We start from the raw sequence: 9,750 nt of genomic DNA, 5'->3' as shown, positions 1-9,750 counted from the left end.
CAGTCTCAGGTCTTCGTCCCAACTCAACCAGAGTTTAGATCGACCCCACTGGGTATCAACCCCGCCCTCCAGGCTTACACCCACCAGCTGGCCTGCATGGAGCACGAACTGGAGCATTTCCTGAGCGAGGAGGTCCAAATGTCCTGTCCAGAAGACGGGGACCAGTCGCGTGGCTACCAGTCTCAAGTCTTTGTCCCAGCCAAATCCGAGTTTAGATCGACCCCGCTGGGTAACAACCCCGCCCTCCAGGCTTACGTTCACCAGCTGGCCTGCATGGAGCACAAACTGGAGCACTTCCTGAGCGAGATGCGCAATCTGCAAAGTACCCTGGAGGAGGTCCGAATGTCCTGTCCAGAAGACGGGGACCAGTCGCATGGCTACCAGTCTCAGGTCTTCGTCCCAACTCAACCAGAGTTTAGATCGACCCCGCTGAGTATCAACCCCGCCCTCCAGGCTTACGCCCACCAGCTGGCCTGCATGGAGCACGAACAGGAGCACTTCCTGAGCGAGGAGGTCCGAATGTCCTGTCCAAAAGATGGGGACCAGTCGCGTGGCTACCAGTCTCAGATCTTCGTCCCAACTCAACCCGAGTTTAGATCGACCCCGCTGGGTATCAACCCCGCCCTCCAGGCTTACGCCCACCAGCTGGCCTGCATGGAGCACGAACTGGAGCACTTCCTGAGCGAGGAGGTCCGAATGTTCTGTCCAGAAGACGGGGAACAGTCGCGTGGCTACCAGTCTCAGGTCTTTGTCCCAGCCAAACCCGAATTTAGATCGACCCCGCTGGGTACCAACCCCGCCCTCCAGGCTTACGCCCACCAGCTGGCCTGAATGGAGCAAAAACTGGAGCACTTCCTGAGCGAGGTGCGCAATCTGCAAAGCACCCTGGGGGAGGTCCGAATGTCCTGTCCAGAAGACGGGGACCAGTCGCGTGGCTACCAGTCTCAGGTCTTCGTCCCGACTCAACCAGAGTTTAGATCGACCCCGCTGGGTACCAACCCCGTCCTCCAGGCTTACGCCCACCAGCTGGCCTGAATGGAGCAAAAACTGGAGCACTTCCTGAGCGAGGTGCGCAATCTGCAAAGCACCCTGGGGGAGGTCCGAATGTCCTGTCCAGAAGACGGGGACCAGTCGCGTGGCTACCAGTCTCAGGTCTTCGTCCCAACTCAACCAGAGTTTAGATCGACCCCGCTGGGTATCAACCCCGCCCTCCAGGCTTACGCCCACCAGCTGGCCTGCATGGAGCATGAACTGGAGCACTTCCTGAGCGAGGTGCGCAATCGGCAGGGCACCCTGGGGCCAAGGCAGGGAAGGAGAGGGACCCCCCCCAATCTGAAGAAGGGGGGCTTGGACTAACTGCGTATCACTGTTTATGAAATTGCTGACAGTGAGCAGCCAGACCCGGCATGGGGCAGAGGACGCAAGAGGAAGATCAAATAGAGAAGGGGGGGGTACCACAAAGTTCTGAGATGCACCCAGAGGGCAGCTGGCAGTCAAAATGAAGGGGATTCAGGACACACTGGGTATCATTTGTCTTGCGACATTTATTATGAATAAATTATGAATAAAAAAAAAATAGATAGTGGATACTAACAGAACTAGGCTATATTAGATATGAAGCAGCTATTGATTACTTCCTACTGAGGCATAACCATGGCTGCAAAGAGTTCTGTGGCATGTTTTGCTTTAATTTACGTGAAAATTAAGAACTTATAGAGAGCGATATAAAGCACTTCAGGGAACTGACCAAAAGTAGTAGATATAAAAATCGCCCGTTGATCCCTCAGGGCTCTTCTCATGGCTCCCAGACCTTCACTGGTTAAAAGCTCTCCTTCTGGGAGCCGTCGCAGTGGAACCTATAGGTGCTCTCCTCTGATACCTCTGCCAATGTATTCCCACTAAAGGTCCAAAGAGGTTGGGCAATAATATATGTGTGCATACATTAAGCCCAAAATAGGGGATTGAAGGAAGTAATTACACACGCCCTCTCCTATTCTTTCTATAAAATAACAATAATACAGAGGCATAGAACACAATCTAGCTGTAAAAAACAGTATGGATTTACAGAAGCAATTTAAAATTATATCCCTAATTATATTAAAAATACGAATCCTGGGTAAAGCCATGCAATAAAAGTAAGTAAATTCTAACACTAGGATAATATCAAACTAAAAACTGTTTAATACAAGTGCTGACCACACTTAAAAACTGTATCAACAAACTCCTTAACAATTTCAAATGCTATGGGAAGGTGGACGAAGACACCCTAAGGAGAATACGCCCTGGGGATTCGGCTATGGCCAGATTCTATGGCCTACCAAAAGTCCACAAAGAAGGAGTCCCCTTCTGCCCTATCGTCTCATTCAAAGGCACACCAACCTCGGAGTTAGCCAAATGGCTGAGTGGCCAGATCAGCCATTTGGTAGACAATAACGAGACTATGGTAAGATCGGCAGAGGAGTTTCTTGAGAAAATCAGACCCCTAAGGGTGGAGGAAGATGAACTGATGGTGTCATTTGACGTCACCTCGCTCTTCACCTCCATCCCACAAGATCTAGCGATCACAGTACTGAAGGATCGCCTTAATGAAGAGGAACAAGGACAGCACCAAGACTCCCTCCATACCGAGGATTTGGTAAAATTGATAACATTATGCCTAAAAACATACTTCACTTTTCAAGGAACCATATACGAACAGATCAAAGGGACGCCAATGGGGTCACCTATTTCGAACATAGTAGCGGAGGCGGTCCTGCAACGGCTAGAGACTGAAGTAATGACCAAATACCAACCTAAATTCTGGGTCCGATACGTCGATGACACATTTGTGGTCATCAAGAGACATGATAGGACCAGCTTCATGGACACATTGAATTTGGTATACCCAGATATCCATTTTACAGCAGAGGAGGAGAATCAGGGTTCCCTGGCCTTTCTGGATGTGCTGGTTAATCGCCAACCTGATGGGACCTTACACACAAGGGTATACCGCAAACCAACCCAGACCAACAGAACCCTCCACTATAAAAGCAATCATCCAGTGGCCCACAAAGTAAGTTGTGTCAGAACATTATTTAAACGCGTGGACTCACATTGTAATACAGCCAAGGCAAAAACTGAGGAAAGAAACCATCTTTACCGGACCTGTAAGTATAATGGATATCCAATTGAATTCATTAGGCATCACAGCAGATCACATATACCCCGTGAAGACTTACAAACCGACACGACAACAACACAACCTGTACGTATTTCCCTCCCATATATCAACAACGTATCCAAGGCAACAGCTAGACTATTGGCTCCCTTCAATGTAAAAGTGGCCCACAAACCGGATCAGACCTTACGCGCCAGAGTCATGCACCCTAAAGACCCACTCCCCAACGAAGAAAGATCTTCGATAGTGTATAAGATCAAATGCAAGGATTGCCCCTGTAACTGTGTTGGGGAGACTTCCAAGAGGTTAAAAACCCGGGTGCATGAGCATGCACTGGCGGTCAAAAGACATGAAAACATTCACAGGTATGGACCCACATGGCCAATCTTGGCCACGAGTTTGATTTTGCCAATGCACAAACTATGTCTAGGGATACCACCAAGGAAGGCCGCCTACTCAAGGAGGCCTGGCTCTCCGATGGAACTCCATAAACCGCCACATAGAACTCTGCCCGGCATACCTAACGCTGAAAACATGGGAAAGGCAACATCATAATTCCCAACGAAGGCAATTTATCCACCCGTCACAAGGTCAGAGAGATGGAATGATGGAGAGAACAACTTGCCGACGAAACAACGGATTGACAACACACTCCATAGGTAGAACAGAAGAAGAGGGACGAGAAACGCACCCCACAGATGCCTTAAGTACATGAACCCCAATCCACCTCATAACAATAGGAGAAAGCGAGATAGAAGTGATGCCACACCCTACTGGCAACCTCGCAATGGGTGCCCATGAGCGATTGATAGTAGACCACCCCTTGGGAGCTTGCATGTGAACAAGAAAGGCAAGAGAGTTGTCAAATGGTATAGCAGAACTAAATGCACGCCTTGCAGACAACCTGGCGACGGAGGCACGAGGATCGCGAGTGGTGGGAAAGGGGAAGGAGGACGAGAGTGAGCGACTGGAAGAAGAACCCCAACACACCCGGGTGCATCCCCAAAAAGGAACAGCACTCCCAAACAGAAGAGCAGACGTGGAGACACTCATCTCGAGAACAAAACGCTTAGCTGACGAACAACACCTAAAAACCGAACTACACACTCTCACTAATGTACTATGTAGGTTGCCTAAGGTTTCTTTATTCTAATGGTTGGATTAGGTTTTTCTTTGGGGGTGATTTTAGGTTCTGTCTCTTGTTCTTTTGCCGTTTCGGGAGGAGGGTATGTATTTTCCGTGGTGTCTGTCTTAGTGCAAGATCCTCCACAAACACAACATCAAGACAGCATTCTGCACAAACCGAAAAATATCCACCATCCAAAGACAAAATTGAGTTAGAAAATCAAGGAGTATATGAAATCCCATGCACCGCCTGCCCCACCACATACATCGGACAAACCAACAGAAGAATAAGTGCACGCATTGAAGAACACAAGAATTCAGTCAGAAAAGAGGAACCAACTTCTTCCCTGGTCCAACACCTTAAAGCCACAGGACATAAAATTGACTTTAAAAAGACCAGACCTATCGCCAAAACTGAACACTTTGACAACAGAATAATCAGAGAAGCCATCGAAACAGAAAAACGCCCACACAGCATGAATAAACGAGATGATACCTCCCACCTACCAGCCATTTGGAAACCCGCCCTTAGTGACAAACGAGTCCCTAACACAAAGAATGACACTAGACCCACACTCACGAAAACCACACCGGATGTCACCACCACACATCCACGTAAAAAGCAAACCCAAACCCACACCGATGATGAGGCATGACCACAAACCAGAAGCCAGACCACAGCTGCATCATTAGCCATTTTAAACCCCTCCAATCCATACATAAAGCAAACTGACACCCACCATGAAGATATGGCACGACCACGAATGTGAAGCCAAACAACAGCAACGCAACTCTCCATCTCAAATCCCCCTGCAGCTCAGACTAATCTGAGCACAACAAAGCCCCCACCCAAACAGAACACCCCCCCATCCAATCAGAGCACAGCCAACCCCCCATCCAATCAGAGCATAGCCAAGCCCCTAACCAATCAGAACACACCTCCACCCAATCAGAACACCGCCAAGCTCCCACCCAATCAGTTCATACCCCCACTGGCAGTTAAAAGGAAGAAACAGCTGCGATCACACATTGCTCCTAGAAGCACGAAGCCGAAAACACCAGCCTGAAGATGACGAATGGGACTTCATCGAAACGTCGCCAAGACACTTCCAATTTTATGCGGGAGAAAACCCGAATAACCAAAGACATATATGTGTGTGTGTGTGTGTGTGTGTGTGTGTGTGTGCATATATTAAGCCCCAAATGGGTGACTGAAAGAAGTAATCACAAACTCCTTCCCCTCTTTGTATAAAATTAACCAAAAGAAAGCAAAAAGTCAAGCACCTAATAGAAACTGCTTGAGGCTCATTCCACATTCCAGCCAGACACTTTTTAACAAAACACTAACCACAGATGGCTGCTGGCACTTAAAGAGATAACCAGCTTATTGAAAACAGAAGCTGCCTATCTAAACGGCTCCATTCATAAGCCAATAAATACTACCGGCATTCAAGACAAGACTTTTTGAAATAGCTTTCAGCAAAAATCCAACACAGGACATAACCATCAGCCACAGTAGGAATTACCCAACTCTCCTTTAGAACACAAAGTCCATATTGCACAAATCCCAAAACATGGAAGTCACAGAACCATATAAGAACCTACCATTCACCCAGTTAGTTGTTCAGCTGATCCAGAACCAAACTGCTGAATTTCACTTTGTTTCTGCAATTAAAAAGTCTCCTTTAAAACAGCTGGCTTTGTCTCTTCTATTTTAAACACCGGCATCATTTTTTTTTCTTCTCTATGCGATTTCCCAGCTCGAAAATGAGCCCTGATATTTTTCTTCCAACAAAGCCTTTTTTTTATGTTTTCCAACTTGGATTATAATTTTAATCTACATTAATACAATATTGAGAGAGATTAGGCAGAGTAAAATGAAACAAAGGATGATGACTATAGATAAATCTGCAATTGATGTGGAAGGGAGACTATTAATGGAGATTTAATGACACTTTATCACTTACATAGGTAAAAGGTAACATGCACTTATAGATATATGCTTTTTTTCTGTGACCTTTTAGGAACTGAAAGCCAACATAGACGTGGAAGGAAAAGACCATTTCTTCCTATACATCATGTCCAGCCAAAAGAAAACAATTTGGAAGATGCTGCAGTTGAAAAACAGGAAAATGAAAATGAAGAAGATAAAGAGGCAAAAGAATCTGCTTGGGACAAATTAACAACAGTAAAGGCATGGAACATCATCTAGCTGTAAAAAACAGTATGGATTTTCAAAGGCAATTGAAAATTTACATCAGGGATAGCTTCAACAGGTCCTTTGGTCCACTCAAAGATACCATGTAGTAGAAGACCAAGGAACTGGCAACAGGGTGAAATAACCCACTTTATAGGACAGTGGTGGCAAACCTTTTAGAGACCAAGTGCCCAAACTGCAACCCAAAACCCACTTATGTATCACCTTGTGCTGGGTGGGCGTGGCCCGGTGGGTGGGCGTGGTCTCTGTCGGCCGGATTTTATGCCTCCAGAGCGATTTAATGCCCCCCCCCCACAGCTGAGAGCGAGAGCATAGGCACATGTGGAAAGGCGGAGGGGAGCAACCTGGCCCAGCCTCCCTCTGGGGCAATGGCTCGCATGCCCACAGGGCCGGCTCTGTGTGCCGCCTGTGGCACGCGTGCCATAGGTTCGCCACCATGGTTATAGGAGATTCTGTCATCAGTTATGAGCCCTCATTTGCCAAATTTCCCAAGGAAAGACAAAAAGACAACGATTAAACTCCCGGTGAAAAAACACTCCCAACGTACCATCGGAAAAGAAAAAGCTTCTTTTGGAAAAACTGTTTGGCCCAAACAGCATCTTAAACACCAAATGATGGCTTGCATTGTGTGATTCCAGTCAAGCTCATACAGCTAGTAAACATTAGATACTAGATATCAGATACTATTAGAACTAGGACATATTAGATAGTACAGCGGTTCTCAACCTATGGGTCGCGACCCCATTTGGGGTTGATCGACCATTTCACGGGGGTCGCCAAGCAAGGCTGTCCGCCATTTTTTTACCCTTTTCCGGCGGGTGCCTTACCTCCCTTGAGCTGGGCCAGCTGGTGGTCGGCCTGCTCCGTCTCTGCCGCTTGCCAGCTACGCCTCGGCCGGCGCAGGGGGTGGAACCACGCATGCACGGCGCTCCCGGGCAGGGAAAGTCCTCGACTTACGACCGGTTGGGTAGTCCTCGACTTATGACCAGTTTAGTCCTCGACTTACGACCAGTTTAGTCCTCGACTTACGACCGGTTTAGTCCTCGACTTACGACCGGTTGGGGGTCGCGGCATTAAAAAGGTTGAGAACCACTGAGATAGTAGATAGTGGACACTATTAGAACTAGGCGATATTAGATATGAGATAGCAGAACTAAGTGAGATTAAATAGTACATATTAGTATTAGAATTAGGATATATTAGATAGTAAATATTAGGTAACATAAGAAGTAGGAAATATTAGTAGTTTCTGTAGTTACTATTGTAATGAGCGTCACAAAAACCCTCTATTTTGTGAACTTTTTGCACATTTTTTATAAAAAATAAATATTAAAGGAATTTTTCAAAACTATGTTTTATGACTTATGCTTAACAATTTCTACCTCTAAATAAGATTTAGAAGTAAGTGGTTTGTCATGCCTTGTCCTATGCAATATAAAATAATCCCCTTGTCATTGCCACTGAAGAGATTATCTAACATCTTCAGTATCAATATTGTTGGTTTTCTAAGTTATGGATGTTATCCCAAAACCATCATTGACATAAGCAAAATATAAATAACTGTAAAAAAAAGCAATATTTGCTAATAGAAGTATAAACTCATTGTTTGATTGTTTCAGATGGTCTAATTTAATTGGGAAATGTAGCCAAACAGATCGGTGTGGAACACCAAAGCTAGAAAGGGAACTTTTATGGGGCTGATATTGTTTAGAGTTTAATTATAATTCAATGAAATATAAGAATTATGTACAAATTCTTATTTATTGTGTTAACTGAGAACAGACAGTATTCACACATTTAGAACTTCCCCAAATTAAGCATATTATCTGTTTGACTCCATGGACATGCATTTTTTCCATAGCAATAAAATGGAAGAGAAAGGTGATTTGACCAGATCTGTGCATTTCCAATTATTTTTAAAGAATTGCCCCTTTTAGCAATCAACAGAGGAGTAATATGCCATGGATAGATTTTTTACACCAGTTTTCTCTAAATGTAAAGTTCATTGTATGTAATGTTTTACTTCCATTGAAACTCCTATTGTTCCATACCAACTGTCCTATTAAAATTCTGTATTTCTAACACACCAGGAAATATAGACAACTTTCTCACAGGCTACTGCTGTTGTTTGGTGGACCTCAAGCTAGAAAAAACACCAGCCAAACCTCTTTAATTTAGTCTTGCCAACCGTTCTTCTCTGGAAGCTTCTTGAGGTTCTCCTCATGAAAGCCAGCAAGCAATGAAATTGGTTATGTGTGAGTGCAACCAGTTTCTTGAGACATGTCACTGGGATGGATTGCACAGCCAGGATAGTAAGATAGGAAAGCTTAAATAATCATAAAAGAAAATATGAAACAAACTGCTACATTTTGGAGAAGAATACGAATCACCTTTCTCTGGCTGACCTCTACACATTCGGTGTGCATAAATATTTGTTATGCTCAGTTCGCGTTCTTTTTCCTAAAAAATGCATTATTAAATTTATGTTGATAATATAGTTTATTGTATTGTCAGTTCTTCGGTGGTCATACATTTCACTGCGTAACTCCCCCCAGTATCTTACTTTATTTATCTGTATTTTAAATTATTTGCTTATGTATAATTTCGCCGAATAATTCCTTTTCTAAAGATTCTGAAGGATAAATATCCTTTTTTTTTTTTAGAACTGTGAAGTTTTTGACCAGGTTCTTTTATTTTTACAATTTGTAAACCATTAATTAAATTTATGACTTTAACAAATATACAATATTAAATATGTATTATAATCACAATCTGAATATAAACTGGTTTTCAATTTGCTGTTAATATAGGCCTTGATTAACATAGTTAAAAGCATATAATTTTCATGTTGGAACACACTTTTCCTACAAATGGTAATGTGCAAATGGCCTAACATAAATTAATACATTCCTGCAATCTATACTTTAGATAGCTATAGGCCGAAAGAAAGTCCCAGAGAACAAAATAGGCTTACTTCAAATGAGCTTTTGGTGAATAGCACCTTGAATGCCTTCTGTATTAAGAGAGTTTTAATTTAAACATTTAAATACCTCCAGTTTCAGCTTCAGCTACTTGATTCCATTTGTAAATTTGCGGTGATTGAGTGAGCTCCAATTGTCTTTTTCTTTGCAACTGCTAATTGATGACTAAAAGATATGATTATTAAGATTAAGAGTAAAAAGATCATTAAGCAATACTGTGGTTGTTAAGCAAGTCAATGCATTCTTAGGGCCATTTTTTTTTGCCAGAA

This window comes from Protobothrops mucrosquamatus, unplaced genomic scaffold (assembly GCF_001527695.2).
Source record: "Protobothrops mucrosquamatus isolate PMUCROS unplaced genomic scaffold, P.Mucros_1.0 scaffold197, whole genome shotgun sequence".
Taxonomy (NCBI): domain Eukaryota; kingdom Metazoa; phylum Chordata; class Lepidosauria; order Squamata; family Viperidae; genus Protobothrops; species Protobothrops mucrosquamatus.
The sequence above is the reverse complement of the archived record's forward strand: the minus strand, read 5'-3'. Positions refer to the sequence as shown.